Here is a 15,417-nt window from a genome sequence, read left to right as displayed (position 1 = left end):
ATACAGGCTTTTCTATCAGAGTATCAGACAGATGGGCTGTTTTTGGAGAGGGGTTGCCTATTTGCCGAGGGAGGGAGGGAGGGAAAACAGCCTTCAAACAGCCCTCCTGGCTCAGGTGATGCTGGTGAGAGCTGGTCCGTGTGCAGTAAGGGAGCTTCTCAGAGTATCTTCAAACTCATGAGCTATTTCAGCATTTCTCTTCCCATTCTGTAGATTGCTCAGAGCCCAGAGATGCACAGACTCATGTTATTTAAACGGCTATTGACATTTTTATTTTTAGGAAATGTTACAGAAACATTCACCATTACTGCTTGGAGGTAATGGAAAAAGAGGCAAGCTCCAAATTCTGGGCAATGGGGACCTCCAGGCAGGCAGCCAAGCTGGGCTGGGACGTGGCCTGGCTTCCCTACTGTGTTTACAATCTGTGCCCTGAGCAGGGACATGAATGAATCGCGGCAGTGTCCTCATCAGCCACAGAGCGTGCAGCAGGCTGGCACTCTCCCCCTCCAGCTGGCCATGTTGACCCCTCCCTGAGGGGTTAAAAGCATCCATGTGCTGAAGACAGGCTGGGATCAGTGGCAGCCAACCTAAACAGAACCACACTCAAAGAGACCACTGAGCACTGGGGGGTGCTAGCCTTGCATGGAGTGCCAACCTGAAGAGACAGGCACTGATGGACAGCCTCTTCCCTTTGGTTCACAGGGACAGGGGACAGGAGGCAAGCTGTGTTTCTTCTTCAAAATTGGTTTTGTGGCTTCACGCTGAATCCCTCCCTGCTTTCTTCAGCATTAAATGTCATTAAAGGGTCTGTTTGCTTCCTCTGAGTGCTTGGAGCTGGATCCTCCCTTGCATGACCAGTTCTGGCTCCATCCTTAAAAAGTGGGGTTTAAATTAAAGGTGAAATCTGTGGTCTTAGCACTCTTTTTACTGCTCTTGAGTGCTTGTGGTATAAGCCCAGCATCAGACAATAGCTGGATCTGTGCATTTGTTCCTTTGCCTCTGTTGGATGTCAGGCAGGCTGCAGAGAGGAATATCCTGAAAGACAGAGAAGAGGAGTGATCCCAGACTGAATAAACCCATTGCAAAATACGTTCCTCTGACATCTGCTCACTGGAGGGGAAACACTAGGGGGATATGAGTCAGCACTGTGCCCTTCCACGCTTCGCTTGCATGGGGCTGGGCTGGCTCCATCACACCCTGACACACTCTGGTGCTGCTGAAAGGGCTGATGGATATGTTCGTCACCTCATTTCAGCAAGGTGGCCATGGTAATCCATCGGCCCTGGAACCAATCACCCTGAGAAAGCCACAGGTCTTGACCCAGCAGCCACATAGCAGAAGCTGTTAACATACTCAGCAGTAAATGAAACCCACTTAAGCAGCAGCATCAGGGTCACACAGGCTCAGCTAACTTCTTTCTGCCTTCTGTCCACCTCAGACTGAAAGGAACACATCAGAAGCAGGACTGGCAAAGCCACCCACTGGGTGGTGACTGCATGGGATCACATGGGATTTGCCCTTACCCCGGGGGTCACTCCTGGGCCATCCTCCCCTGCTGGCTAGGCCCAGCACAGCCTGCTGCTCCAGGGAGCCACTGTTCAGGAGTAATGACTGGTGTGAGAGCTGGCTAAAGAGGGAAAGCACATCTTTTGGGGAGGTTTTTGTGTTTTAGAAACTTTGGCAAATTTTAAGTAACTCCAGTTTTGCCCTTTGTAGCAATCAAGGGAGTATTTCTGCAGTATCTGTCAGAAAACCAAGTCCACCACCAAAACTCAACTGTGATGAAAAAAAGTAACCTTCTAGGTCAAAGTCATTGTATCATATTCCCTCACTGATTTTTATGTGGATGATATCATAAAAGCCTAGATACCGTATTACTTCACACACCCACAGGTGTACACACATGGGCACACATGCTAATTGATAGCTAATGTGTCCTTCTTCCAGGACTTTGCTGGTATTGGAACATTCCTATCCTCTACAAGTTCATTTTGCAAACCACTGGCTTCAACCTGTGAGAGGCTGTTGAACAGCCTGTACTCTCAGCAGCCCACACTGGATGCCAATGCCAGAGCAGTGGGGCCACAATCACCCCGTTGTGCAAAACGCAGCACACTGGGTGCAATGCAGAGCACTTGACTGCAGAGACTGGAGACGTGCTTAATATCACTCTTGCACTGTTTGCCCGCTAAGAACCTTAACTTCTTACTGCATTATGCCAGGGTTTAGGCAAAGCAGGGCTCCCAGCAGGGTGCTGGATAGATTTCCTTTCCCATGAAAAGAGACTTAAGCCTTCACATTTGTTCCTTGTCCCCAAATCCCATTCTTTCCAGGTAGAGGAGAGAGGAATTTGATGGATTATAATGAAGGAGGTGTTGTTCTGAGCAGGGGGTGGGGACAGGAAGGTTAATGTAGGATGTGGCCACATTGACTAAGGAGGGATGCTCTAATGGGAAAAGCCTTGTGAAAAGAGGGCTTTAGGGCTCTTCTCCCCTGCATAGCAGGTGGGTATATACAGGTACACACTGGTTGAGTTTATTTTGGCTGGAAGGGGACACTGGACTTTAGTAAGTCCCCCTCATACCATGCAGTGATGCTCAGCAGCAGTGAGCAGCTATAGAAGCATACTTGCACTACTTGCATTAGGAAGCCCCACTGCATCTAAGCGTCAGGAAGGAGCTGCTGACAGGACCACATAGCTCACTCATATAATAAAATATAAGTAACTGCCAATATATAATATAACCCTTCCCAGGCCTCTACCACCATTCTCTGCAGAGCCCCAAAGCACTTTACAAACAGTAATTAAAACTTCCCAGCCCCCAGCTTTGCCAGCAGTGCTGAATTCATTTTCCAGTGTGGGAAAATAAGGCTTGTATGATTAAGAGGGACAACGTAATTTTAAGAGCAGGAGAAGTTACTGGTGAAACATAAGCTGAGGTGTGAACCCTAGTCCTTCACTTCCAACAGGAGGCTATTCAAGGGCAGAATGAGCGGTTGGTGTCTTCTCCATCATGTACACTACGCCTGTCTCTTCCCTAATGGGCAACACAAGCCTAATGCACAAGGTACACCTGTTCACTCCCAGTGGCTACAATCCAATTTGCTTTGCAGAATTAAAGTCTGCAGGGAAGTGGGAAGCGCTGAAAGAGTAAGGCAGGAGATGCCTGCAATAAGCCCCTTGTCCAGTTCCTCCCTCTGGAGCATCTCTCTGCCTATATCCAGCACTATTGAGTTCAGAGCTCCTTGTGACACCCTGCTGACCACACGACTGATTTCCTTCCCCAGAAACATGTTACCAGAAACATCCTTCAAGAAGGAAAGGGATGCTGGAACATGCTAAAGTTTGGCTTAGTTCAAAACTTGCCTGCACACCAGAAACACTGACCTTTTGCTTTCTGGTTTACTTAATACAGTAATGAGAATCTAACATCAAAACAGCCTGTCCCTCTCCTGGTTCCTGCCTGCTCCATGCTCTCCAGGAACCCTTGGAGAAAAATCATGCAGTGGTGGTTGTGGACACAGCCCTTGGGTTCAGTATGAACATGTGGGAGCTGCTGAACAACATGTGCTACTTCAGCTGCCCACATATAAGACAGTAAAGAGCCCATGGCAGGTTTCACTTGACAGGGTTTGCTGGAGTCCTTGGCCAACATCTCTGCCTTTCCATGGTTAACATGCTGGTCACCAGTGTGGACCCACACAGTGCCTGGTCCCTTCTCTTCACCTCTATCCCACCACCGCCTTGCAGATCGGCCAGCCAGACCCCCCTGCCTCTTAACAGCTTAGCAAACACTGAAGGACCCTTTGGGAGGAAAATTTAAATGCAAAATTACATTTCTGCCTCAGAGAAACTGGGTATATCCCTGCTCTGCAACCACTGCTGAGCCTGGAGCCTCAGCCTCCAGTGGGGCTCCCCTCGGGTGGACACTAGGCTGTCTGGAAAACCCAGAGAGGCTGCAGGGCTTGGCGTGAGGTCCCGTCACAGAGGGGAAGGGCCTAGACAACTAGAAAGTCCAGCTTCCCCACTGCTGTTGGGCTGTTTCCAGACGCATGCCAGCATCACCTGTGTCCGCTTGCTCTGGGGAGTGCTCCTGTGGTCTCCCAGCAGCTGGGGAAGCATTTACAGAGCTGGCAGTGCTGCAGGGAGGGTTATTTAGTTATCTGTAATGGATTTTCCATACCTGTCAATATCTCCAACTCTAACTTGAGAGACAGAGACTCTGCTGGGAGAAGGGCTTTGGTGGAGCCTGTGGTTTTGCAGTTTAGTTCCGGAGAGGGCTGAGGACTTGTTCTGTTTCATCTCATCAGCCCTGCAGGTCAGTCCCCACGGAGAACTGGGATCCGGTTTGGGCTAGCTATGCTTCATGTTTGAAAGAGATGTCTTCTGTAAAGGAAAACAGAGACCTGGAAATCTGCTGCTTCCATTATGTTTTCTTTGGGGCTAAATTAGCTGTTGACAATCAATGCAAACACAAAGAAAGCAGCCCGTGGGACTCTACTTAGAGCACCTAATTCCTACTAAAGATCTAGGAAGAGCTGGGAGAGTAGTAGCGGCATGGCAACAGGGAGTGTTCCCTGTGGACAACGTGATTTCAAATTAATTTCTCCATGAAGGGTGTTTCCTGCTCACTCAGCAGACTTTGGGAGGCCAGGCAAGTGTAGCAGAGAGGGACTATCCTCTACCAGGCATTTCATAGTCCCCACTCCAACCGCCTATCTAGGACTGGAAATGTTTGCTTTTCACTCCAAGCCAAAATGATGCCAAGCTACAAATATCAAAATCCTTCAGGCCAAAGCCATATTCTTTTTCTATTTCTGCTCTAGTCTGAAAGGTGATTTCCCAGCTTGAGATGCCCTATCAGGGCATCTTACAGTAAGAGAGCCATCTGTGATGCTCCTAGAGAGACCCTGCTGCCTGGCACAGCTGTGCCAGTGCAGCCGTGCCACCGACTTCAGCTCATTTATAGCAGGGGAGCTGGTGGGCAGAAACTAGGCTGAGCTGGAGCCGCCAGGGCACAAGGTTTCTGCTTTGACAGCACCTCCTGTTTCTGACTTGCAAAGGTCCTAGAATTGTGACAAAGCTATGAGGAAACAGGAAGGTTGCGCCAATAAAGCTGATTTCATGAAAAAATTGTTTCCCTGATGGCAGAAGAGGATGGAGGAGAGCCCACCCTCACCGAGAAGCACATGGCTGAAGGCCTGAAGGCCTCTTCTGCCAGGAGAGAAGGTGGCACTGGGCTGAAGAAGAGCATTTTTCTGAGCTAATGGACCACAGAGACATTGGAAGGAAAGTTTTCTTCAGAGCGAAGGGGGCACATCTCTGCTTTCACTTACCATCTATCCATGGCAGCTCTTTCCTCATCTTGGCACACAGTTCTCATCCCTCAGCTGAGGTCTCATGGCAGAAAACACTAATCACATCCTTCTCCTAAGATGAGACAATGGGGAAAGAGGTTCGGCAGGGGAAAAGGGACCTCCTGGCAGGCCCTGCAAAGCTGACCTCGTGGCCTGGGGTTCCCATGCAATGCAAATCCCTGTGGTTCTTGTTTGCTGAGCTGGGACAAAGTGGGCACTGGGGTTTTAGCAGATGTTGATTAGAAAATAACTGTGAGAAAGGAATAAACCAATTAATTGCTGACCCACTGACAGCCAGCACCTCTCCCCTACCTCTCCCCACACAGTAAAACCTGGCTCTGCAGCTCAAGCAGATTTAGCACAGCTGCAAAGAGCCTAGAGGAGCTAAAAAACCCTTTCCCACTCCAGCTAGTAATATTTCCAGATAATCTGTTCGAGGCAGCACCCTCTGTGAACCAGGGAAGCCTTTAAAAGCCGTTAACACCTTTATTCAGACTTCCTCATCCTCCCGCAGACAAGCTGTGATTAATTATCCAATCCATCCCAATCCCCCTGGGAAATGGTGCTCGGTCCAGGTGTTCATCTGAGGATTTGCAGGGTGACTCTGCAAGAGCGGCTCCTGCTCTCTGTCTCCACTGTCTCCAGATAAGCAAAAAAGGGTTGATGGGGAATAAACTGCTTCCAGCCATGTGTTTACATTGGCAGGGTTGGTGGATAGTGGAAGGAGAGGTTAATGCACTGTCTAGGCAACATTCATTGCTTTTTCATTTGCTGGTGTCTACAGGCAGCACTGGCGGGACTGTCCCTGGAAGTCTGTCTCCAAGAAGTTGCCACTGGAAGTACAGCCTGTGGTTCCCACCTGGATTTTCACAGCCCTCCTTTCAGCTTTGCCGCTCTCTGACTCAGCTTGCTCTGAGGATACTTTCTTTCCTACCAGTTCCCAGTCCTACCAAAGGCATTGGGGATGGAGAAGGCAGGGAGGAAAGGGGAATTACTGCCCGTTAGGTTGCTGCAGTAGCTGGGATACTGCACCCAAGAGGTGCCCCTGTGTAGGCTATTGCAGACCAATGCAGCTCATAAAAATCTTGTACATGCACTGTCCCATCTGTGCTACCTTTATCCATCAAACCCTGGGGTTTTTTTCACCACGGGGTAACTCTTCCATCCCCAAGGCTGCACACAGCCCCAGCTGACCATGCAAAGGGAGGATATAAGCTGCTGCAAGGTCACAGTATCACCAAACAATTTACCAAACCCAACAGTGGCAAATCCCCTTTGTACCAAACGCGAGTCTCCACTGCATTACAGATAACGCTAAGTCTGTGTTCATCCATCACAGCCCTTCATCCACGGTAGCTGCAGCCCTCAGCCTGTGTAAGGATTAACATGTGAATGCCCACCCTGCCCCAATCCCCTTTGCTCTGGCAGGATGGAGGCACAGGTCTTTTGGGGGGACTGTGGTAGCAGCACACAGATGTTTTATGACTTTTCTCACTGTGCAAAGGCCCTACAAAACCCCCATCTTCAGGTGACCCCTGCAACTCCCCATCACACCAGCAAGACCTACCTGCATGCACGCTGGGAGGGTACGTAAGGAGTGCACTGTGGGGCTGTCACATCCACATTGCCCAGCCACAGAGAACCTGTAATTAATGAGTCAAATGCCATGGCAGCCTTCCTTTCAGGTCTTGAGCTGAGGTTTCATGACACTTGGAGGAACTCCTTTCCATTAAATCTTCCCCCCTTTGCCATCCAGGGCTGTCCAAGAACTCAGCCCTGGGCACCACATGTTGTCTGCTGGTCTCTTTACATTTGCCATGGGCAAATACTCAGAGACATCCTGGTCTGCCACCATGAAGCAGTATCTCCCATCACCATTTTCTACCAGCAACCTCTAGAAAGCTTCAGCCAGGAAATAAAAGGAGAGAGCAGTAGCAGCTTGGGGGCCCCAGCAGGTTTTGCAAATGAAAACTACTGCCCTCTCCTCAGTCTCTTCTCCTTATAACCAGAACAACATACATAGGGCATTTTCAAACAAAACAAAACAACTTTAGATTCATCATCTCATATGGACTTTGAAAAGGTGCCAAAGAAAGAACGAGGAGAAAAAGAGAACATGTCTGCCAGATGGGTGCCTGCTCATCCAGGATGCTTCACTGCTCCAGGTGTTGGTTAGCATCACACCTACACACTCTGCTTTGTGGGCTGGACTTGATTTCAATACTCTCTTTATTTTTAGCCACACTTTCAAGAAAGGAGGAAAAAAACCCAGTCTTTTAATTTCTGCAGCTTCCTGAAGCCCTTGAAAGAGAAAGCTGAGGAGCAAGCAGGCAGCTGGGAGGACCACAGCCCTCCTCCCTGCTAAAGGCTCCAGCCAACCCAAGAGGTGTCTCTACCTGTCTCTGACTCTGCAGTCATCAAATCAGCTCGGCCAGGTGCTAAGGAAGTTCATGGGAGTGCAGAACACCCACAGCTTGCAGATCTGCTCTACTAGGTCTTCTCCAGGCCAAGGAGCAAGTGGAACACTCACTCCAAGAAGGAAAGCAAGGGAGGACTTCCATTGCAGAGGGTTCCTGGCTCCACCATCAGAGCTTGCTGTTGCTAACTGCCTGACAGAGTCAATATATTGAGAAAATAATGGCCAGAGGGAGTCACTGTGGGGCTTTTGCCTTTGGCATGTGAGTTGTGAGCATGCAGAAATAGAAAAAAAACCTGCAAACTTTGGGGATTTCTTAATGGCGAGCAAGGGACCATCAATATACCAGGCTGCGTCCCAACTCAGAAGACATGGTTCTGACCAAACCCAGGAGCTCCCTGGAGGAGATGCTTTGCAGAGGTAACCTTTGGTGCAGGACAAGGGTTTATGTTGGCTGTTCATCCCCAGCTAGGTTGATGCATCTGAGATCTGAAAGCTGAAGATGCTTAGGCAGCTTTCCTAACTGCCTGCTCCTGATCCATTTCTTACCTGGCAACACCCTCACATCTCCAAAAGCCTGTAAGCAGCCACAAGTGCCTGCATGTTGCCTGTCTCCATTGAGGGCTGTGATGAAAAGCTGTACTCTGACATGTTCTGGTATGGAACAGGGCCTGGCTCTGCTGAAGGTGTGGGCACAGGTTTTACTCCTTCTGCATGTTACTCCTCCAGCAGCTGTCCCACTGGCAATGTGCAATGTGGATCCAGCAATGCCCAGCCCAGCCTTTTCAGCAAAGACAGTATTTTTTACATAGGTCTAGCCACTATTTGGACAGGAGATGTGAGGAAAAACCAGGTGCTCCAGGAAGTGGTTTGGGTAATTTAGTAGGTGGTATCTTCCCCCCCAAGTTAGCAGCACAGTGAAACTCCTTGGCAGGGAGTCTGGGGCTCTGTGCCGCTGCGGGTGTTGCTATTTTAACAACATCCCAATCTTACTGCTTGTGGTCACCCAAGATCCCACTTCTTGCAAGCATGGAGGTGTTAGCTCCAGTGTCCTGAGCAGGCTCCAGTTTTCAGCAATTATGTTCCGCTGAGCCAAGAGCTACAGGAATTTCCTCTAGGCACATTATTCTTCACTCTCTTTTCCTACTATGACTACTGAGCAGTTTTCCCAGGTGCCAGAAAACAGCATTTGCAGAGGCATATAAAACACAAATGCTTCCCATTGCCTTGAAAGACCTTTTCTTGTTTTGCCCCATGCTCTCTCTCTAAGGTACACCAACCCTAGTGTCTACTTCACCTTGCTTGTGTAATTCCTCTGCTCAGCTGTTGATTTTGCTCTCCTCCAGCCTGCCTTGGGTTATGCAGGCCATGGCCATCCCTAGCATTGGCTTAATTAGTGGATCACACCAGACCCCATCTGCCCTGCTCTCCATCACCACCTTGGAAGGTATCAACTGTGCCTTGGTCCTTCACAGGAGATCCCAGGTGCTACCAGAAAAGAAATAATCGATTATGAGACTGACATTATTGAAATATGAGACTGTGACTTTGGATAGACTAAAGCCATAGAAAGCATTTTAAATAATTCAACATCCCAAAAGTAAAGCATATTAGTGGGAAGGATGTTCAGGTCCTTTCACAGTGACATTAACTTCTATGTAACCAGAGCCGATGCTGTGGAGGAAGCAGCGAGATGGTGGGGTCCTGTCTCCTTCATTTTGAGGACACAACACTGTTCCCTACACCCTTCTCCACTGAGGCTCTGTGAGATGCATGAGCCACCGCTTGTGCTGGGAGGTGGCTGGGAACCAAGCAGTGACACCTGGGGGGTGAGGAGAGGCAGCCTAGAAGGGGGCATGTAGGAAAGAGATATTATTAGCTGGTGAGGGAGGGAGAAAGGGCAGAGGACAACTGAAGTTTGTCTTCTCTACCTCCACAACAGTCAGCTCTGGGTTAGGGATGAGTCACAAGAAGAGAACTTGATTAGAGAGAGCTCGATTTGTGAAATGGATGCAATTACAACCTTGGATCCTCAGGGTTGGTTTCAATAGCCATGTTAAACTTAATCAACTCCTGCCTCACTGTGTGCTGTCGAGGGGCTGTTCCTGCTCCTCTGCTTTCTTTGAAATGCTCTTGCCGTAGCTTTTCAGGCCAAGGCAAAATCCAGTTGAGCTGCTGAGGATGAGCAGGAGCAGTACGTGACTCCCTGAGCATTGAAATGGGAGCACAGAACTGGCCTGGGAAGAGGTGAGCTAATCCAGGGAAGAAAAATCCTTCAAAGAATATTACATGCAAAGACAAAAACAATGCCTCAGGAAGATCCCAAGTGTAAACTACTCGTGCAGGTCGGCAGCACATATCAGGAGACCACCTGAAGGAGCTCCTGTATTGTCTTCTTCCAGTGGCATCTGTACTGGCCACTTTGTAAGAGAAGAAATGGGACTAGTTGAACCCTGGATCAGATTCCAAGCAGTTCTTACCTTAGATGAGATTAATAGATGCCTGTACATGTAGCTGGATCTCTGGAGAGTGCTGCATGCAGCCTAAGTACTACTGACAAGTGAGAAACATCATCTTTGCCTCCAAGCAGCAGAACTGGGTCTTCAGTAGGAAGATCAGGAAACTCTGGGGTCAGGAGCAGCCACCACTTCTCAAAGCTCACCTGCCAATGACCCAGGGCACCCTGCAGGCTGGATCCAATACTGACCCCAAAAGAGAAGCACCAGCTCAGCTGGGGAGATGATGGGCCCATGCCCATCAATCCTGATGTCATTAAAATTTTGCTTTTCAGATGGACCAGTGTCACCAAGTCCACAGGTATAAAGCCTCATTAAATATTTCATTTTCATCAATTACTTTCAGTAAGTGCCTGTTGAGGAATTCATGGGAATATTTTCTCTTTGACACAGAGATACTTTCAGTTATGAAAGATGGCTAAAAATAAAGGAAAATATACTGTTCAGACATCTCTGGAGGTGGAGACAGGAGGGGGAACTGTCAAGGAGAGCCAGGGAGGAGATTTTGTTGGATGTAAAGAAAGGCTACTTACTTTTACTGACAGAAAATGTCAGGAGGAAGCCTGACTTGTGTATCTGGAATCTGTCACTTACCTTCTCTATCAATAATTTGGCCTCAACTCTTTAGGGTCTGAGCCAGAGTACCAGAGTTAAGAGTCTCTTTCTCTGATGCAGGGGGTTGGATCACCCTCCTAAATCTCTCAGTTGTACACAAATTTTTTAATACACATTTTCCTTTTTTTTTTTTTTCAATGCAGGAACCTGCCTGTGACACTAAGACGTCTCTTTTGGTGTTTTTTCTTAACGCAAAAGGTTTGGGCTGATAGCCTAAGACTTATTACACAGTCAGTAAGTATATGGATGTCCTGATGTTGATAATATATTTATATTTTGTAGCAAAAATGACCTGGTTGAGAGCAGGGCTTGGACCATCAATCCTTTATGGATCAACCCTTTGAGATAAGAGACTTATTCCTCTGACAGCCAAAACAGGCTGCTTAGCCTCTCCTACGGACCAATGTCAGAGGGACATGGCTGAGCTGCAGTAACCATCTCTCTGCACATTTTTAGCCCATCGCAACTTTTCCAAGTTTAAATCTCTTCTAAGAAGTAATACAACTTGCATTACCCTGGGTTACCTTTGGGCTCGGAGAATGCTCTGCCCCAGCTCCCCAAGCTAACGCAGTGGGGTAGAATCACTCTTTGACACTCTTCTCTCAAGATGAGTACCTAGAAAGCCCACCCCTTTAATTTCTAGTTCCTCTATTCAAAGTAAATTTTCAGGTCTTGGGATTTTCCTAACTACACTCAGGCCATGGTGAAGCTTGGGATGGCCTATTTCCAAGACACCATCAGGCCAGTTGATTGGGAAACATGGAAATAACTCTCATTTTTGGAGGAGTCCAAATTTTCCCAAGCACTGACCCTAAAATGAGTTCCCACCAGGTCACACAGCTGCATCGTGCTTCAAGTGCTAAGCTACTCATTTACTGATGCTTGTTTATCAACCACGATAAAAAAAAGGAAAATGTTAAAATAAACCACTTGTATCTGTTGTCATCTCAGGGACATGGAAGAAAGGAGAGCCACAGAAGATAAATGCAAGTCTTGTGATGATGCACATTTTGAAGAGCTCCAGTATTGCTATGATCAAGGCAGCATAACTACCTGAACAACACAGAGAGAAGACGATGTCATGGAAAAGCAGCAACTTCAGTGCAGCAAGGAATGCATTGAAACACCAAACAAAGATTTCATTACACAGGGAATCATAACTCACAAGGGTAATCGTGCATGCCTGTGCTGTCTGACTGCTGATGTTTCCTTTGTTGCCCAACATGCATGGCCCACACTTTGGGGCTCTGGGTTAACATCAGGATCTCTGGTTCTGTGTGAGATGCAAATTCTGCAACAATTTTCAAGTGCTCTGAAGGCTCCAGGGCTGCTGTACAGACTAATCACATGGGCTTGCCTCTAAATGAACCCTATAAATTTGCCTCCAGAAAACCAGTGGACTCATTCCATTTCCAATGGACAGTGTATTCTTTTTACGGGTCCTTGCTTTTTTTCAAGCTGCATCCCCCAGCAGTGCTACAACTTACAGCATGGAGGCTCCTTGTTGAGGACAACATCAAGTTTGAAACAACATCAGTGTGCTCACACCTGAACCTGTTCAGCTTCCCTAAATATATATATATATATATAGTTTTGGGGTTTTTAATAGCAGGCTCATTTGCTGAGAATGATGAGGCTCATGCCATACCTGAACAAACACAACACTGGGCAGTGGTCACCTTTTTGCACAGGTCTTCTGTGGACAGACTGCCCTGCCCACAGCCGAGCCAAGACCATCAGCATATTGGGAGGCCCCTGACATAAAGAGACAGAGATGTGTCCATTTTCTTAATGAGAGCTGAAATCAGTTCAAGCTCTCATGCAGCTTGGCTTTAGAGCATGTACTAAGTGGCTTTAAATGAGCTGTTGCTTTCAAAGCAAACCAGCTTCCTCCAAGGAAGAGCTACACAGATATCAGTTTGCCAGAGTTCAAACAAAATATGGACAACTTCCCAGAAGTCAATGTCCACAGGAAATTTCAGACACTTATTTGCATCATCCCTTTAATTAAATGATGCATGTTCAGTACAACCTTCTATCCTTAGTAAAAATCAGAGTTACTAACAAAAATTAAGAGAAGACATCAAATTGATAGGGGATGGACTTAAATGAGTCCCCCAGACTGTGGGATGTCACTGTTGACTGTCACCAAGCCATCAATCCAGTGTATAGGACAACAAGATGGGACAATACAGAGCCCTTTATAATACAGAGCTCCATCACTTGGGCTGTGCTGGGAACCAACCTTGCTCTGCCACCCTCCACAATACTGAACTACAACCTAATTTAAGTTCCTAACTGAACATATAAATAACATACTGAGTGCTTCTGATCTGCTCTGGCCTTGAGTAAAATGTATGTCTTGCACTCCATGCAAGTGACCAGTTGTAGCTGTACGCTTCTACGGGAGAACTTATCTTGGGCCGCATATCTCCGGGACACAGGGCTCTACCCACCCTGGGGACAGTGATGCACAGACATCAATATGATGAATACAAAATGTCCATTTATTTAGCTGCGTCACACACTCATATAGCTCTTGCGCTTCCTGTTCCTGCCACTCCTATGGGGAGGAGTCTATCTTTCCGTCACATCCCGTAATCTTCCGGTCGCCGATCCCTGTCTATTCCCCTACAACCAGTGAAAAGGGAAGAGCTGGAAAATATGACACTGGAGCTGTAGAAGATCCATGGGTGTTGGTTAGTTCTGTTTCTTCTCTACTGCAAATCAAAGTCACAGGAAGAATGTTAAAATTACAACAGGGCATAGTCCTGTGCTGTAGATGGGAGCTGAAATGCTTCTAGATCTTTCTTCCCCTCCATAGCACCTGTTTTTATACATGCCTTTAGCAAAGCACTGTGGTCTAATTGGTTTGCGCTGTATTCTCTAAGCCACATGCACTAATTTTTAATGATCAGAGGCTTAACTAGCCACACTCTTCCTTGCATTTTAAGCAGCCATTTTAAGTTAAAAATATTGTGCCTGTTTGGTGTTTTTGGAGAACATTCCTATGTTAACCCAAATGGAAAAGCACATTCAGCAGAGTGCATTTTCTGCAAAATTACTACTAAATAGTGTAATAATCCAGCCAGTCCCTGGTACAACTTATTCTATTAGTAGATGTGTTGAGCCCTGGGAACTTAAGGTGTAATTGCACAGGCTTTGGCCCTGTAGAGTTAGTGTGAATCGCCTTGCACTTTTGCTTGTTCTCGGTTTTCCTGAGATACAAGATAAGTTATGCTTTCCTTCTAAACAGCTGGACTTGATAATTCTTAGGGGGAAAAAAAGATTTCTCCGCTAGCCAGAAGTCTTAACCTATCCACTCCCACATTTATAATGGACTGCAGAGGAAGACTGTGGAGTGATTTTGAGGTAGGCATCTTCTCATTGCACATGAACAACTTTTTACCAAGACTATTCCCTGCACAAAAGGTTTGCTTACAAGGGCTCCTTTCCCTCATGAGCAGCAACGAAAGTGCAGTATAATGTTGCCCTGGGAGGTAAGAGAAAATAGGAACCATAATTAAGCTAGATAGCAAGGGAGATATGTTCTGCAGGAGCTGTGCTGTAACTGGGCTCATGATCGACAGTGACCTTCAGAGAAGAAGGGGGAAGAATTCAGTCCTCTTGTGAAAAGGGGATTATTTCCCATTACTCTTTTTTTTTATCCCAAACTTGTAATCTGTCTGCCAGATCTAAAGAATAACACTTCAAATGAATGTGCTTCAAATGTAGTCTTTCCTGGCAAGTCACAAAATGACAGGCACAAAGTACAACTATGAAGTAATCATGCAAAAAGGCTCTGCCATGGGAAACAGCCCAGCACAAGATCATTCGGGGAGTTCTGCACTTCATAAGCATGGCTTTCCTGGGTGCAATAAGATGGCAAAGCTGCAGCTATTTGATATATGCATGCACAATTTAGCTCCTGCACAACCAGCAGCAGTATGTGGGGTTGCTCTGGAAATCACTCTCTGGATGTCCTGCAGCCTCTGGACCATCTCTTCACTTTGAATTACAAACTGTGAACAGTCAGCCCTGGCTGCAAAATGAAGGGATGGTGCTGGCTTCTCAGAGCAAGTGGGATTGGGATTTTCCTCCCAAAGGAACCCAAATCCCTTTATAGCTCATTCACTTTGTATTGGTCTTGAATAAATACTTTAAACCTTGGGAAACACTGAGGTATAATAATAATTAGGCTCTAGAAGTACCAAAGGTCAAGGATAAATGGTCCTAGAGATGAGAATTGTGTGTGTCACATTTAAACAAGATGCAAAAGACTGTTTCCCGTAACTGATGTGCCTTTTTCCATGTAGCAAACATGGACCCCATCTCCTTACTCTACTGATGCCAGCTTCTGGCTGTGAGAACTCATTTAACCCCAAGAACACCCCAAGAGCACTGCTTTAACACAAGCTACCAGAGGACATGGTTTATGTGCTTGGCTTGCTGCCATGTTTTATCTAGGCAGCAGCTGGGATGTGCTCATTTCAGGAGCACTGCTGGATCTCA

The 15,417-nt window shown here is 47.1% G+C and overlaps 1 long non-coding RNA gene across 2 annotated transcripts in view; it reads right to left on the bottom strand.

Annotated features, from left to right (window-relative positions):
* Positions 1-255: 255 nt before the first annotated feature.
* Positions 256-15,417, bottom strand: part of LOC135313845 (uncharacterized) — a 32,355-nt gene continuing 17,193 nt past the window's right edge. For both annotated transcript variants that reach the window (XR_010373336.1, XR_010373337.1), the window contains exons 3-6: positions 6,926-7,001; positions 5,338-5,431; positions 4,185-4,387; positions 256-1,035 (exon numbers count right to left, since the gene is read on the bottom strand). This is a non-coding gene — a long non-coding RNA (uncharacterized LOC135313845). The remainder of the gene's footprint in view (positions 1,036-4,184; positions 4,388-5,337; positions 5,432-6,925; positions 7,002-15,417) is intronic.

Source organism: Phalacrocorax carbo, chromosome 6, assembly GCF_963921805.1.
Source record: "Phalacrocorax carbo chromosome 6, bPhaCar2.1, whole genome shotgun sequence".
Taxonomy (NCBI): domain Eukaryota; kingdom Metazoa; phylum Chordata; class Aves; order Suliformes; family Phalacrocoracidae; genus Phalacrocorax; species Phalacrocorax carbo.
This window is presented reverse-complemented; position numbering and strand designations above follow the sequence as displayed.